A 15,002-nucleotide genomic window follows, 5' to 3' on the forward strand; every position below is an offset into this window, starting at 1 on the left:
TGGGGCTTTCTTTGGGCTCCAAGGCCAAGCTCATTATCCAAGGAACAAGTGGAATGTGAAGGCAGCCGGAGCCCATTAGGCAGCGGCTACAGCCCACCCTGCTGCAGCCTCCGTGCCAAGGAGCATGGCACAGAGGCAGGAAGGCGGGCTGGCTCCACCCCGCACCCCGCTCACCTCCCATCCTGGTGCTGAGCCTGAAAGCCACTTGCCTCCCTCAGACCCCAGAGACATGCATCCTTCCCATTCAGAGGCAGGAGAGGGGCGTCTTCTGTCTGACTTCCAACCCAAATCAACGCCTACCTCTTGCTGGTCGTCTCCCGTTTATGCCTTAAGCAGTAAACAAGAACCACCTACGTGTTTCTAGTCTTCCTTCATTCCTGCACCCCAAACACAGTCCGACCTCCCCGACTGTCTGCCGCTCTCCCAGGCTCCTGCCCCATGATCCCACTCCCAAAGCCAGATCCCGCAGAGGAGCTGTGAACGCCTCAGGCACCTCAGTGACTCCCCAGCCTTGGCGCACATAACAATTACCCAGTCCTTCTACAAGCTGCCCATGAGCTTGGATGTGGCTAAGACATCCCGTGCTTGCCTAGCCTGGGTGAAGTCCTGGGTTCCATGCCCAGCAGCCAAAAAGAAATCACAAGCCAATGTCACCAAACCCCCAACACACATACCCTGACCAGCTCAGAAGGACTCTGAGAGTTGGACCCGAGCTGGACCCGAGCTTCAGAATCTTCCAAAGGTTCTCTGCTCCACTCGCCCCCTGGGGCATAGTCGTATAGATCCCCCTCCCACCAGCTACCTTCAGAACATGCGCACTGTTTTTGGTACCAGGGATTGAAGCCCCGGCGGGGGGGGGGGGGGGGCGGTTAACCACTGAGCCACCTCCCAGCCTCTTAATTTTATTTACAGACAGGGACTCGCTGAGCTGCTGAGGCTGGCTTTGTGCTTGTGGTCCTCCTGCCTCAGCCTCCCGAGCCCAGCACATCACACTCTTTGACCTGGGTTGTGGCAACCTCCTCCCGCCACAAGCCCACCCACCTCCTCTGCTTGCTACCCCACGGCCTCTGCTGCCTGCCCCCAGCTGCCACCTGCAGGAAGCCTTCTCCCACATGCCCAGGCTGGGCTGGGGCCCCTTGGCGCCCTCAGGCCTCCCTCGACTGCCACCGTCACCTCACTGACCCCACCACGGTGGCTGCTGCAACGCACCTGTCACCCCTTCCGACACCACCCTGAGGAGTGCCCAGGACAGGGACAGAGGTCCTAACTGTGATCCTAGCACAGAACTGAAACACACGCAGACTTCAGCAGGTGAATGGACGCGAGATCAGGCCAACCGCCCCAGTTAGTGGGAAAACGAAATTCTAGGGAAGGGGAGGAAAAAATGTATCTACGACCATATCTCTGAGTTTTCGCTAAATGCCTTGATTTCAATGCCCCCTCCAAAACCCACGTGAAGATGTGATTGCCATTGTAACCACGCTGAGATGGGTGATTAGGAGGTGACTATGTCACAAGGGCTTTGCCCTTGTAAGTAGATTAATGGAGTGGGTTAGTCATGGAAGGAGTGGGTTCCTGATAGATGAAGGTCAGCCCAATTTTTCTCTCCCATACTTGTGCTCACTTGCCCTTCTGCTATGTTATGACACAACACAGAGTCCTCTGAGGTATTCGCACTGCTTGGACTTCTCAGCCTCCAGAACCGGGAGAAATACATTTATTTTCTTCATAAGTTACCCAGTCTGCAGCATTCAGTTATAGTAACATCAAACTCAAAAATAAAATACACAAGACACTGAAGTTCTCACAGTTTTGCAAATGAGCTTCCTGGCTCCTTGTGCCTGGAACAGGGATGCTGTTGTTGAACCCTGCAACCTCTGAGCTGGGATCTGGAGAAGTTTTGCCACAGAAGACAGAAAGTTATGATCTAATCTTTGTGACTTGGATCTCATGTAGCTAAAAGTTGTTCTGTGATAAGTTCTTAAAAATCAAATGCCACTGAAGTGCTGTGGCAGGTGTGCTCCTGGCTTCAGTGCCCCCGCGGATGCAGAGAAACTCCTAGAAGAGGAGTAGAGTCCCACGCTCAGTCAAGGTGGAAGTAACAGCCACCATCCTCCCTCACAGGCTGATCAAATGAGACCCTGGTGTGAAAGCACTTTGCAAACCATAGTTGCTACTCTAAAGCTGACTGCCAGTCATTAAATTCTACCTTAAAGGGAACACACACACACACACACACACACGCTCACACACACCCCAGTCTTTTGTGTAAATATCCATGTTTAGCTCCAGGAGCTGCTTAGAGCTGGGAACACCTGTCCCTTAGATAGCCAGCTGGCAAGTCACTCAGCTTCAACAAGTCCTGAGATGCTGGGCACAATATTAGCCTTTTGTCACGGAAAGCAAGGTTGGGGTCCATTCTGTCATGAGCTAAAGGCAGTGGACACTCCCTTTCTTCTTTTCCAGAACCTTCACAGACTTGGTGGCAGCTCCCCCCACTCTCTGCCCTGGGACCTTCTGCATCGCAGCCTGACCCGGACTCGACAAATTTCAAAGCAGTTTCTCCGTGTTGATAAGACAATGAATGAAGGCCTGTTTTAAGCCTGACGCTCTTCTGGGCTCTGCGGCTGAGCATCCTCCCTGTTCCCCTCATCTTGCCAGAAGAGGACAGGGTGCCAGCTGGAGGGCACCAGCCTGGGTTTGTTCTCTGTCCTTCCTGTGGACCTGCCAGCTCCCACACAAGTCCCGTCCCTCCCATGACCCCTTTTCTCCAAAGTCCAGTGGGTCCGGCAGCAATTCTTGCCTCAGAGCGTTCTGATGAGATCCCCAAGACAGAAGGTCAACGGGGGACAAATTTGAGATTATTGAACCAAACCAATCCCTAGAGGTCAAAAGAATATGAACCAAATGACCCAACTGCAGTCCCAGAGGCAGCTGGAGGGACTCGGGATGGTCCAAGTGGACCACCAAGTGAAGCCTTGGCCTCAGCCTGCCTGGAGAATGTGAAGATGGGGCCCAGACGATGTGACTGGTCCCCAGTTCCATCCCCCTACCATGAACCAGCTCCACAGCCATAGAAGGTCTCAGCCGCCGCGGTTTCCTCCTCCGTGATATGGGAAGGGTAATGGAGCCCAGTAGGTGCTCCTTCCAGGTGGAAGGAAAATGGGCTGGGAGCTCTCCCTCTGTGGAGCTCCCCAAGAAAGGGCCATCTTTCCCACCAGCCCTGACAGGGAGGGGACTGGAGGTGGCTGCGTGTTCACAGCCCTGCCTCTCCTGGCCTGTAGAGACAAAATCTATGGTTATGCCTTCTTGGAGATCTGGCTGCCTGCCCAAGTGGCTGCTCCAAATCTATTTTTCATTCGGCCTATTTAAAAGAGGCTAAGAATAGATCACTGTGGTTTATTTTCTCTCAACAGAACAGATCAACTCGGCTTAGGAATGGTTCCTCCCATCATGTCCCAGGGGAGGAAAAAGCAGAGGAGCCCAGGGGACTGACACTAGCTTCGTGCCTGGGCCAACACTGGACCCCCAGACCAAACCCGGGCCCCAGAGCGGAGGAAACAATGACCCAAATTGACAGATAAAATATACACACAGTATTCAGAGCTTGGTCAGGTGACAGGAAAACTGCAGCAGCTGGAACTTCCACGGGTGATGCTTCCGACCCTGCAGCCAGGGAAGCTGGCTGAGAAAGAGTCAAAGGCATGGGGACATCGGGAGGCACAGACAGACAGGGCAAGTCCCAGGAAGGGAATGACTTGCCCAGGCTGCAACCTTGGCCTGGGAAACTGTCCCTTCTTCCTGGCTGGGTACGGAGTGAGTTATCTGGTTAAACCTCTTTATGAGAACATTTCCATGTCACAGATGGGGAAACCGAGCCTCGGATGGCTTTGTTGAGGTCACCTGTGGAGTAAGGAGTGGAGTAGAACCGTCCATGTCAGTCCCACCCTTGGTCACTACACAGCACTGACCATCAGAGCCTGGATTAAAACACACCTCCTGACACCCCTGGCTCGGAAGCCATGTGTGGCAGAGAGAGCAGCAGAAACCTGTTCTGGTGGAGGCTACGGAGGAAGGCTTCCTGGAGGAAGAGGCGTGTGGGCAGGCCCTGCGGACAGTGGTTCAGTGGTTAGGGACAGAGGCAGAGAGAGGTGGGCGTGTGTGTGGTGGAAACCACTGCAGATGGCAGTGGACATGCCATTTACAGGCGGTACACGAGGAGCCTTGGGCCTGGCACTGGAGACCGGTGGCAAGACTGAGGGCTGGGTGGCCGGGAGGGCGCTGCGGGCATCTCCATAGCGGCCTGGCCTCGCCTGCACATGGCCCTCTGGCTCTGTCCCTGTCCTGGGAAGTGTTCCCTGCCCAGATCACGGAGCCTGGGTTCTATGGGCTGGTTTCGAGGGGAGGCTGAGCGGAGATTCTGGGACTCTGTGGGTCACCACGCAAATTCTTGAGGTGGGAGCCAGTTCCGGGCTGTACCTGTGTCCAGGGCCTCGAGGGCTGGGACCCTCTGCTCTCCACTGCTTCCTCCGTCTTCTTCCCCTTCCGTGGTCCTCCTTCTCACGCTTCCTTTCTCCTTCCTGCCCGACCCTCCCCCTTCCCCGTTCCGGGGGATGTTAGAGCTGACCTCTTCCACAGGTCACAGACCTCGAAGCGTCCCACGTTGCGACCTCACCGAGGAGCAGGCTCCCTCTCGGCCGGAGTCTCCTCAGCTGGATTCAATGTCAACCTTGCTTTCCTGGGAGCCAGAGCACCGGTCGGGCAGTGGAGGGATACACACGGATCTCTCGGCCCCTGGGCCTGCGAAGCCAGCTGCACAGGTGGGAGCTACAAGGAGGGCAGACACGTGGGGCACCAGCGTGGAGCAGCAGGGGTTCCTGGAGGAGCCTCAGAGCCTCTGCGGCACTGCCACTGGGCTGCCAGGCAGACTGTGCCGCCCACTCCCTCCAGCAGGGCACACCTTAGGAGAGGGGCCCCCTCCCGAGGATCCTGGGAGTAGCGGGTCTCTTACGCGAGCACCGTCAGGGTCTCAGAAGAGCAAGGAGCCTGGGCAAGGGCAAGGGTCCACCTGTCAGGCAGGCGGGGTTCCTGTACACACCCCCTTGCTGCCGGCGGTGCAGGAGGAAGAGCCGGCATGACCCACGAGCCAGCCACCCCAGGGCGTTCTCGGCTCTGCGGATGGCGAGCACTGACCCTGGGGCTGCCCTGCATCCTCCCTCCCATCAGCTGCGGGGCTCTAACCCAGCAGAGTCCCCTCAGCAAGGAGACCGAGGGGGCTCAAGCCCTGCACCCGCCTGGGCAGGCTGGGCGAGCCCTGGTCCAGGTCTCTGTGTCCAGATGTGCACCTCTCGTAAGAACACCAGTCATGTTGGTTTTCCAGTATGAGCTCATCTTAACTAACCACATCTGTAATGACCCTATTTCCAAATAAGGGTTGTTCTGAGGCACTGGGTCTTAGGACTTTGAATTAGTTTTCTCAGGTGCCACAACAAATGCCACAGACTGGGCAGCTTATTAGAAATGATTTTCTCACAGTCTGGAGGCTGGAAGTCCAAGGTCAAGGCGTCGGCAGGGTTGGTTCTCCCGAGGCCCCCCTCCTTGGCTTGCAGATGACTGCCTTCTCTGTGTCTTCACATGGTCTTGCCTCTGTGCACGCCTGTGCCGATCCCTTCTTAAAGGCCCCCGTCATGCAGGGTTACTTAATTCTTCCTTTGAGACCCTCTCTCATACAGCGGCGTTCTGAGGTAGTGGCCGTCAGGACTTCAGCATTTGAATGTTGGGGAAGACACAATTCAGGTAACAGACTTCAATGTACCTTTCGGGGGGACACAGCTCAAACCCTAACACACGCTACGTAGCACCCTTTATTTCCTTCTGCCGTGAACGTTTCCTCAGCTCCATTCTGTGCCGGTCCCTGTGCCAGCTGTGGGGCAGAAGAAGGCAAGCCCAGAACCATGGCGTTGTCCTGGGAGGCCCCAGTCTGCAAAGCCGCGACCGTCGCACACTTGAGGATCAGCTGGACAGAAGGCCTGCTCATAAGGGGCTGGGAGTCCAGCGGGGGCCCCACCCACTCTGTGGGGAGGTGCGAAGGAGGAGGCAGCTGGATGAGGCTGACCGAGGCGTGGCCAGGAGGGCCCAGGCCTGCAGAGGCTCAGAAGCACCTGGAAGGCTGGTGCCTTCGGGAGGCGGCAGGTGGTCGAGTGACAGGGTAAGTGACAGGGGGGTGGAGATGACTGCCTCGCAGGGTCCCGGGAGGACCTGGGCCCCTGCCTGTGGAGCCTGGAGTGGGGCGAGCTGGTCAAGTTCCACAGGTGATCAATGAGCGTTTGAAAGAATGAATGAAGCAAATCCATTTTAGGCTCCTTCGCCATCCTGGATGCTATAGAGAATTCAGAAGGAACAAAAGCCACAATTAATCACCCACAGGGGCCAGAAAGGTTAAGTACTGTGCCCGAAGTCACTCGCTAGAAGTGGCAGGGCCACTGCAAAGCTCTCTGGGGTCCCTGCAGCCAGGGCTCCCTGCTGTGCTCCTGCTTCTGCCCTGATCCATCAGGTGCGCCCAGTCACCCAGACAGCCAGGAGCCCAGCCCTTCCCTGCCCCCAGCCAGGGGCCTGGGCTCAGGGACACTGGGGCTTTTCTCCCAAAGCAGGGCCCCTTGGTGACCTCTGTGGCCTGGTGAGACCTGAGCCGCCGCCTGTCACCTGCTGCCCCTTGCTGATCCTCCTAAGCTGTGTCAAGGGCCCTTCTCTGGTGTCCTCGGGTTGTCACCACACCCATCCACCCTGAGCATTCCTTCCAAGCCTGCAGCTCCCAGGAAGACGCCCCTGCCCACACCGGGTCCTCCTTCCTCCTGGTGGCTCAGTGGTTTCTCCAGAGCTACGGCCACTGTCTTCTCTGGCTCCAGGGGCCTGGGTGTTCCTCTAACAGGCTTTTCCTGCCTAAAGCATCTCTCCTCACCCACAGACCTGCTTCTTTTCCTCAAGGACTCTTCCCTAGCCTTTTCTCCAACCCCTGGACTGCCCTTCTCTGAGGATACTGGGTGTGTCGTGGGGAGGGGCCAGCTATGAAGCATTCCTGACTCCCACACTGTACTGATCATTGGAAAAAGACAGGGGCATCTGACTGGCTTCCAATGGCAGCATTCAGAGCTGTGCTAGCTTAAGCAGGTCGCTTAACCTCTCTGAGATCAATTCCCACAGTGTTTTGTTATGGCAACCCCAGGAAACAAAACACGCCGTGGTTCTTCCCTTCACTTCCTCTTGCTCTGGACATCTCACCTGCTATGACTGCTCTGCTCCCTGGACTTCAGAAACAGTCTCCTGGACGGAGCTGCCCTCTCCCTGTGTCCCATGCCCCGTCCCACGGAGGTGAGGGCCTCAGACCTTCCCTGCCCCTGAGACAGCCCTGAGCAGTAGCCCTGAGGACGTGGCACCAGAGCTCAATATGTCCCCTCTTCTTTCCTCACCTCCCAGACTGCGTCCTGGGCACCTCCCAGGGGTCTGCAATACCTTCCTGTCCTGGGTTCCAGCTCTGAAACTCCAGGCCTGGGACACGGGACACTGGGGCACTGCCCCAGGCAGCGGTCAGGCTCCCGCCCTCTCCTCCAGCTCCTTCTTGGGAGACAGATGAGCAGGTGCAGCGAGAAATCTGAGCTCACTGGTCCAGGTCCCCCGACCAGCGACTACTGCCCAGCTTGGCAGATGCCCCTGCATGGTCGCAGCTGCCCTGCTGCCACCAGCAAGCCTTTAACGTGCAGCTTCATTGAAGCATAACTGGTGTTTAATAAAGCGCACATTGGTGAGTTTGGAGTGTCAACACCTGTAAAGCCATCACCATCCCCACACCTCCCTCCTGCCCCTCCGTCTCCAGGAAGTCACTGATCTGCTTTCTGCCACTAATGACCAGAGTGCATTTTCTAGAATGTTGTCAAAATAGGATCACGCAGCGCAGCGCGAACTCTCCTTTTGCCTGGTGATATTTAGACGATGATTAACTCTTTAGGAAACTGTTGTCCGACACGGCTGCCCGTTTTGCGTTCCCACGCGCAGTGCAGGAGGCTGCCAGCATCTGACATGGTCAGTCTTTGTCAGGGTGGTGCCCATGGGCATGTGCGGTGGCATCTCGCAGGGCTCTAGTTTGCATTTCTCTGGTGACTAATTGCTTCTCTTTTATTGCCCAGCTTGATCCTCAGATGTCTCTGTGAAGGGCACAGGGTCAGCCCTTCTCACGATAGGAAGTCCAGGATCAGAGCCAGTAGGTAGTTTGCCCGCGGTCATCCAGCTGCTCAGTGGGAGAGCCAAGTTGTCCCTGTTGCTCAAGACCTTGTTTCCTGAGCTCTCAGATCCTCTTGCAGCTGCAGCCGGGATCCAGTCAGGGCAAGAGCCCACGAGCTTCCAGCAAAGGATCTGTCCAGGGTGAGACAGGGTCAGCAGAGGGCTTCCCCAGCTCCGTCCCACCCTCCCCATCTTCAAAAGCAACAGAGACCTGGCCAGCCGCCTCCTGTGTCAAGCTCAGGGTCTTCCCCATGGGACAGCAAGTGTTACCTCCTGCTCTGACTTCCCCAGAATGCCCCCTCCGGCTCCTTGAGAGGACTCCTGGCGGGGGCCTGGCTGCCTCTTGGCCGCGGTGCAACTCCCCTGAGGCTTGGACAGAGAACCCTGGGAGGAGAGTCAACGCCGGGGCAGTGTCCCCAGCTACTGTGGAATAATTCTCAGAGGCTCAGAGGGGCTGGTGGCAGGAGCAGCCCACTGCCAGAAGCCCCCTCGGGATGAAAAGAGAGGGCTGCCCGGGGTCTTAGATCCTTCCTCAGGACACACAGGCTAGGTTCACAATGCACCAGGCCATGCCTCCCCGAAAGGAACCAGACCCCAGAACAGAGTCAACAGCTCTGAATAAGCCACACACACACCCTGAGTCACAGGGGTCAGATCAGATCTAACTCTAGGGATTCCTCAGTCAAACTGGCCTTCACCTGCAGACCAGCCCGATGCCCTTCAGGAGCTGCCCCCTCCTCCCCTCTACTTTCTGCCCCCTCCGATCTTGACCAGCGCCACCATCCTCCCTGAGCAGCTCCTTCTGCAGCCAGGAGCGCGTGTGTGGTGCGTGTGCAATCATCGCCCGAGTTCCCACTGTCAATCTTTTTCCTCTTGTGACTTTGGCCAGTTCCTTAATCTCTGTGACTTGTGTATTTGTCTACGTGACGGGTACATGAAGCCCACCTGGAATTCAGGCATGGTGACTGCACCAGCGGAGGGAGGACCTTGTGGAGAGCCCCGCCCCACGCCTGGCGCAGGGCAGGCATCCGCCGCAGTCTCCCCACCCGGGCCCCTTCCTCTTGCCCCGCCCCGTTCCGAGGCCAAGGGGAGAGGAGATGGGGTTTTGAGACAGCAGTCCCGGCAGGGGGCCAGAGCTGGCAGGGGGCTGAGAGGGGCAGTCAGGAGAGCAGGCCTGGGCTTAGCCCCAGATGGGGGACCTTGGGTGATGTGCCAGGAGCCCAACCCTTAGGCTGCAAAATCAGTGAAGAAGAACTCCTGAGCTCCGCGTCCCTCCCGACCCTCCCCAGCTCCCACTCCCGATCACAAAGGAGGGGGAAGCCCACAGCTGCTGCCAGAAGCGAGCCAGACCAGGCGCCAGGAGTCTCCAGATGTTGAAAACAGCTGACTTGCCGTAGGAGTAGCTGCTCTGGCTACTAGCAGTGGCGCCCCCACCCCCAGCACAGAGATGTGAACCAATGCTGAGTCACCAGAACACCACCGAACCCGCTCTCACCAGCAGCTTGCTCTTTTCTTTTCTTTTTGGACTGGGGATTGAACTCAGGGGTGCTCTACCACTGAGTGACACCCCCAGTCATTTTTTAATTTTTTAATTTTGACACAGTGTTTCACTAAATTGCCTGGGTTGGCCTCTAACTTGTGATCCTCCTGCCTCAGTCTCCTGAGTTGCTAGGATGGCAAGAGGGCCCGCCTGTGCCTGGCCTCCGGCAACTTTCTAAGGCACAGGGCAGGCAAGCCCCTGAGTGACCAGACAGCAAGGTCTGTGGGGAGCACTCTAGGCAGCTGGGGCCCAGCTCAGGCTCCCGAGGACAAGAAGTGGGCCAGACCTGGGCATGGGGGGCAAGGGGCAGCAAAGGCTGTGGGGGCCTGAAGACCAGGGAGACAGTGCCATTTCCCCCTTGGTGCCACTGAGCAGCACCGGGAGGTGTTCCACTTGGGGACAGCACAGGTGGACTTTTTGGAAAGACCCTGCTGCTGCCACAGGGAAGCAAGTTTGGTGTAGGGCAGGAGCAGCCCAGAGGCCACAGGGGAGCTGTTGTCACCAGGGAGAAGTCAGCAGGGCTCTTCAGAGCGATGCAGGCCGGGGGCAGTGCACATGGCACTTGGACCAGATGCCTCTTCACTGTGTCGGCAGACCTGAGCTGCATCCCAGCCTCAGACCCTAGATGCCAGCCACACATCCCCAACTGTGGCAGTCAAATGTCCTCAGACATTGCCAAGTGTCCAGGGCAGGGGCGCCTGCTGCAGAGCCTGCGTGGGGCCTGCACTAAGCCGGTGCCCTTGAGCACAGCCAGGGGGCTCCCATGAAAATACCAGGAGACCAGGGGGTAGAGGAAGGAGGAGAGTGGGGAGGGCTGGGAAAGGGAGGAACTGTGGACCAAAAGGGACCGAATGGCACTCGTGTGTAAGGACTATGCCACAGGATCGTCACCTTCATGTCCATCTAGAAAGCACCGATTAACAAGCAGTGAATGGATAAGCAGGAGGAAGCCGTGAAGCAGAGGAGGGGACAGTGGGAGGGAAGGCGGGAGGAGGAGGCCCTGGGCCCGAATGGAGCAGATTACATTCCATGATCTCTGTCAAGACGAATCCCGGAACCTATGACTTAGCACGTGAATTAAACCACTTTTTAAATAAAACACATGAACCTAAGAGAAAGGCGGACCGTGGCCCAGCGAGGCACGTGGTTTTCCAAGGACAGCGTGTGAAGGAGGCGGGCGGAGACCCTCGGCACCCAGCCCAGGAAGAGTGACCAACAGCCACATGGGGCAGGGGCCCAAGGAGAAGCTGGTCAGCACCTGGGGGTTTGGGACCAGAGACAGGGAGCCAGTAGGGAGGAGAAAGCGCAAAGTCCCTCGGAGCATGGCCTCCAACCCACAGCCAGCACAGTCAGCGTCCAGAAGCCCCCATTCAACCCAAATTCATGAGGTAGCTCCTCCCACTCGATCAAGATGGGGATACGGGCCTTCGTGCCCCAAGTCTGCGCTTCCCGAAGGTCAATGTGGTCCGCAGGTCCAGGGCCAAGACCTCGAGGGCTCCTGACAGTTGGGCCTGGGACTGACCCTGTGGTGGTTCAGCCTGGCCCAGCTGGAGAGTGGCCACACAGGGCTTGGCCCAGACCTGTCCGACTCAAAGGGGCCTGTGTGTCTGCCTCAGAGGGGGCCGTTCCCACGCCTGAGCGCCACACAGGAAACCAGAGCAAGAAAGAGCGTGAGCTGCTGCCACGGCGACTGCCGGGGAGGAGGAGAAGCCAGCAGGGCAGGCGGTGAGGGGCTCTTCAGCTGCCCCCGAGGGAGGGTTCAACAAGCAGAGAAGGGGATCGTTTTTCATGGGTTTTTAATATATTCCTTCCAGTAACTTCTCTCCCACCAATTTGAATGGACTGTACTGGAATGAAGCCAGGCCTTTCCTTATCTAGATTTTGCCATTTCACATACAAAAATAAAAATATAATCTCTGCTTTTCTCCTTGGGATGTTTTCTTCTAAAGCCCTCATCCATTCAACACCTATTTATTAAGCACCAACTGCATTATTAATATTTCATGTTTTAACTCAACCTTGATAATCCTTTGAAGTGAGGACCAGGAATACATATCCCCATTTAACAGACGAGAAAACTGAGGCACAGAGAAATTAAGTAAGTCACCAAATTCTCCCAACCAGGAATGGGCAGAGCGGAGGCTAGGACCCAAGCAGCCAGGCTCAGTCTGAAGGACACACAGGTGCCTCCCCGGCCCTTTCTTCATCAACTCAGTGTGACTGGCCACTTGCAAAGGAGGAGGAAAACGCGCCTGCTTTCTCTGTCGCCTCCTGTGAGCTGATGCAATCCTCCCCACGCCTGCGGCTGGTCCTTCTGTGCGACCACAGTGGGCTGCAGGGCTCCCGCAAGCGGCCAAAGCTACTGTTCCCACCAGTTATGGGGCTAAATAGTTGGAAAGGAAAAAAAGAGCCGAGCAGAGCTGGGGCAGGGCCGATCCTCCGCGGGACCTGGAACGGTCGGGAGCTCTGGCTCCAGGGGGGCCCCAGCAGGCCAGTTCGGCTTCCCCTGTGGCCCCTCATGCTCTCTGCCTCCCGCGTCCTCTCCCCCGTCCGCATGCTCCACTGGGCCTCCCGACACCTGCCCCTGCGACCGGAAGTGGAGTTCTGCTGACCTTGCTGTCCCCACGCCACTGCCTCCCTTTGAGCGTGGGCCCTTCTCATCGGAGCATCCTGCCTCCAGGCTGCTCCTTGTCAGCTCCCGTTCATCTGGTCCCCCTCCAAGCACGAACTGCTCGGTCTGGCAGTCACGCTGGCCCCCGTCTATCCTGGGCTCCAGCCTCTGCATTCTCAGGTCCCCTCCACCTCCCGGGACACACCCTCAGGTCCTTCTGCATGGATCCCCTCACCGCCCCACCCTCCCTGTTCGTCTCACAGCTCTCTCATCTCCCCGCATCTGAATCCGTTAGGCTCCAGCTTGGGGAAGACTACTTGCCCCACGCTCGATGAAGGCGATTGCTTGCTTTGAATTTCCAAAGCTCCTTTCCTCTGCACCCTTAATTGGTCACCCTTGGCATGTGAGGCCTTGTCTGAGTGCCCAGACACCCATGAGCCCTCCCCTGAGGCCACCCTGACATTCAATGCTAGCTCTATCACTTGCAAACAGGGTGACCCAGAGAAAGTCTCAAGACATCTCTAGTAACTAATGGTTTCCTTATCTGTTTCTTTTTGTTTATTTTTTTTTAATTAAAATATTTTTTATTTTTACAGACACATTTTGATTCATTGTATGGGATAGAAAACCACCTCCCAGGCTCCTTTGAGGACTGAATCTCCTGGAAATGACTAGGACTATAGGGAAGGCGGAGCCCTTGGGAGATCATCTCCCCTGGTACCTTCACATGTGTATAGAGAGTTTCACAGAGTTTTTGTTCTTTTGTCCTGACGTATATTCCCATATCATTCCCAGGGCTCCTGCATCGGTTTTTTCAAAAACAGAGCACCAGGATGCCCCACCTCCACCCTTCAAGCCCCAGAGTCACTTGCAGCCCAGACAGGAGGGATACCATCAAAGAAGGGCCAACACCCCGTCCATGGAGAAATCACACCCCATCTGCATCTGCAAGATGTGAAACATGAGGGGTCCCAGCAGTCCAGCTTAGCTGTACCTTTGGAAGTTTGGTGACTGCCAATACTATTTCTGAATGAGTAATGGGGTTACAGGTGTGCACCACGGCACCCGGCCTGGTCTCACATCTTTCTTAGTTTCCAAGGGATGATGAAGGTGCATGACATTTTCAGACACCTGAAGCAACTGTAGTGTGGCATGAACACATCTGTGACTTCCACTGGTGATAACACACTGGGCATGCGCTAACAAGGGTTTCGATGTGTGGCCTACATTTATCATGGAAAGAAACGCTGAGCTTCAATTTGAGGTTAGTGGAAAGCGCTGCATCTTCTCTCCTCCCAGGCCAGGAGCCCTGACTTACTTCAACCTCTTACCATGCAGGTGAGTAAGTCAAAGCTCCAGGACGGTTCCCTGTGGGGAGGGCCGAGGCTGTCTAGTTCCCTATTGCATACCCAGCACCAAGCTCAGCGCTTGGTCCAAACGGGTGCTCTATAAATGCCTGTTGGGAGAACGGTAGGGCTGTGCATTTGGCTGCAGGACTGGGATGCAGGACTCCTGGGTCCCATGTCACGTCTAACTTTCATGGAAACCCCTCAATACTCATCTAGGAAGGAGTTCATCCCAAGTGTGCACCTCCTTTAGAATTTAGAATGTAGGCATGTCTAAAGGATTCGGGGAGGAAAGGTCCCTGCAGGTCATTTCCACACACAAATAACTGAGGAGTCTCTAAGAAATATCTCACTTAAAGAGAGAATTTAGCTGAGCACCATAGCACATGCCTGTGATCCCAGCAGCCTTTGGGGTCTGAGGCAGGAGGATCACAAGTTTCAAGGCCAGCCTCAGCAACTAAGTGAGGCCTTAAGCAACTTAGTGAGTCCCTAAGCAACTTAGTGAGACCCTGTCTCAAAATAGAAACTAAAGGACTGGGGATGTGGCTCAGTAGTTAAGCTCAGTGGTCAATCCCTCGTACCAAAAAAAAAAAAAAAAAAAAAAAAAAAGAGAGAGAGAGAGAGAGAAAAGAAGAAAGAAAGAATTTAAACCAAGCAGAAAGGGCTCCTCACTGAAATTGTCCTCAGGCTGGATGTGGACTTTTTTGAGTTGTAGAATAAAGAGCTGTATTTAAAACCAAGTAAAGATTAATAACCCTAAACATTTGAGACCCTGGGGTGTGAGGCAGTTTTGCCGTGGGGCCCCCTAGCAGAGGGAGTCCATGGGAGGGGTGGTAGGCAAGCCCTGACCACAGCACATCTCACACAGAACTTCAGGGCCTTGTTTGAGCATGGAGAGCTTAGTGCCCAGAACCTGGGGTGCAGACACAAACCCACGATAACACGCTTTCACCCTGACGGGTCTGCCCACGTCCTGTGCCACGCAGGCCGGCTCTGGTGGCGTGTGGCCTGGGCAGTCACAAGGGCCTCATGCCTCCGAGGCTCCCACACCTGGTAGTGTTCTTTCTCTATCTTTTTTTTTCAGTTGGAGAGTACCCGGGATTGAACTAAGGGGCACTCGACCACTGAGCCACATCCCCAGCCCTGTTTTTTTTAATCATTTTTGTTCTTTCTTTATTTTTTTATTAAATACTTTTTACTTGCAAGAATTGCTTATTTCGTTTTGTTTTAA

General features: G+C 55.9%; 1 long non-coding RNA gene across 1 annotated transcript in view; it reads left to right on the top strand.

Annotated features, from left to right (window-relative positions):
* Positions 1-3,133, top strand: part of LOC306644521 — a 64,695-nt gene extending 61,562 nt beyond the window's left edge. Inside the window, exon 3 of the long non-coding RNA XR_013759410.1 lies at positions 2,467-3,133. This is a non-coding gene — a long non-coding RNA (uncharacterized lncRNA). The remainder of the gene's footprint in view (positions 1-2,466) is intronic.
* The last annotated feature ends 11,869 nt before the right edge of the window (positions 3,134-15,002 follow it).

This window comes from Sciurus vulgaris (assembly GCF_902686455.1).
Source record: "Sciurus vulgaris genome assembly, chromosome: 14".
NCBI classification, from domain to species: Eukaryota; Metazoa; Chordata; class Mammalia; order Rodentia; family Sciuridae; genus Sciurus; species Sciurus vulgaris.